Source organism: Chanos chanos, chromosome 14 (assembly GCF_902362185.1).
Source record: "Chanos chanos chromosome 14, fChaCha1.1, whole genome shotgun sequence".
NCBI lineage: Eukaryota > Metazoa > Chordata > Actinopteri > Gonorynchiformes > Chanidae > Chanos > Chanos chanos.
Window position 1 is genome coordinate 19,099,484 of NC_044508.1, and position 2,314 is coordinate 19,101,797.

The following is a 2,314-nucleotide window of genomic DNA, read 5'->3' on the forward strand; positions in this document are numbered from 1 at the left end:
GCAGACATGAGGACAGGACAGGGAGTTCACACCTGCCTCCACTGCACTGCGCATTGAACCAATCACCTGCCTAATGTAGAACTTTACAAACTTCCTCATCACATGCAGACTGATGTATTTTTGTGATATCTGCACCCCCCCCCCCCCCCCCCCCCCCGGGCACACACACACACCCCAACTCCCCTCCCACTCCATTTTGGCAGGCTTCATCCATCATTTTTTGTAATCCCATAGAAATATGTAAAATTACAATTATTTTCAAGTGCCCATGCTAAAGTGTTCAACTAATGCAAGTAAACCATTTGCTATCAGAGAAGATCTGCATAGCACCGTATTAGATCAGTTCCCACAATTTCACAGTTCCTTGCACACTAACACCAACTAAAATGCCACTAAACATTTCATTAATGGGGCATATAACATGACTTAAAAGTGTGATAACAACAAACGTCTGTCATCAAACATTTTTCTTTTTAATTTCTTTATTTTTCAGTCCTTGATTATTCAAAAACATGAGGAGCAAGCTAGTCCTTTGGAGAATAGCACCAATGGAAACTTCTGGAAGGTTTTTTTTTTTTTTTTTGTCACAAAATAAAGGAATGTGAGCTCAGTGGGGCTGCATTTGATGTTTTAGAATCAGGGCTTTATGGCAGATCACTTTGATTTATTCATCAAGAGGTAAAGGGTAATAAAATTTTCGGCATTATTGATCATCATATTCAATTGAAAGACTTCAGCTAATTACCATACAAGTAATTGCAGGGTCAGTGAAAGTTCAATTGAATGTGAGCAGTTGAATGTTATAAGTTCAGCAGAAACTTTTGCTGTAGTAATACATTCTGCACACAAAGACATTCAGTGCTCTGAATATTACACTGATTTTTTTTAACACTTTTTTTTTTTTATTTCTGAATGACTAGTGATTGTACGGCTGTAGAGAGCGGTCCATATTACCAGCTCAGAGAATTATCGTTTGTTACACCGTGATATGCAATTACTCATTTATGTGAATGGCTTTTAGCAAGCTTCTGTTGTCCATTCAGACCTGCATAATGTGCTTTTAGTGGCTAGTTAATTGGCCAGAGAGGATTTTGCAAATTTCCTTTCATCCTGACAGAAGCATTGAAGATGGCAATCACACAAGCATTGCTTCTTTTTCTTAGCCACAAATGGGTTGATTTTAAAACAGGAGGGAAAAGGTGCAATCAAAAGTCAGGGTTCTGTTGTTGTGTCAGAAAGGTTGTGTGTGTTACTATGGTGATGTTTTTAGAATCATCTTCAATACAAGCAAGGACACATTCCTCCAGTGCCCCTCTCTGGGACAACTCTGTAAATATTTTTTCACTACCAATGAAGCCTCTGTCTCCCGCTTGCGCTCTCTCTCTCTCTCTCTCTCTCTCTCTCTCTCTCTCTCTCTCTCTCTCTCTCTCTCTCTCTCTCTCTCTCTCTCTCTCTCTCTCTCTGTCTCGCATTCTGCCCTCATACAGGAACGGTGTGACAGAGAGGCTCGGCCTTCACTAATGTAAGAGAGTATAAGGATATGCTGCATAAATACTATAGTTTTTCTCTCTTCTTTTTATGAGCGTATAAAAGTTTTTCTTTCTTTTTTGATTGGTCGATGTGGTGTGTGTATGCAGGGTGCGCGTGCGTGTGCGTGTGCGCACGCGTATGTGCGTGTATGTGTGTGTTATTCAGCTGCCCCCTGGTGCACCCTGCTTAGTGAGACAGACTGTACTCTATTTTCTTCCATTTACTCAAGATACTTTTTTTTTTTTTACCTGTTTTCAGGAAACGCTGGAGAAATGACAAATAATAAGAGACAAAGTTTTGAGAGATTCATGACTCATTCATTCACCCCAACAAAATCCTAGTTTTTCTGCCATTTATCAACAGCTGTGATGGGCACCTAAGCCAGTCTGAGACACACACACACACAAGCTTAATAACAAGTAAACAACTGTCAGTTTTAAAATGTGTGGACGTGACGAGAAACAAAAGGATGTTGTGATACACTGCGTCTTTGGCTACATGCTTGTAATTAGCCAGCGTGGTTTTTGGCATGCGGTAGTGATTGTGCCTGGTTTGTGATAAAAAAAAGGCAAGGACAGATTTCTGTGACATATGATGGAACAGTCAGCACAACATGGCTCTTATCCTCAAACACTGGCTGTAATTAAACACCAAAAATATGTCATTCTTTTTTTCTTTTCTTTTTTTTTTCTCCTCCTCTCTAGGCAAACAGAACACCAGGAGGCAAACAGAAAGCATTTGTAGAATCCTCCTGCTCTCGTTTTCATCGTTTCATCCTGGTCAT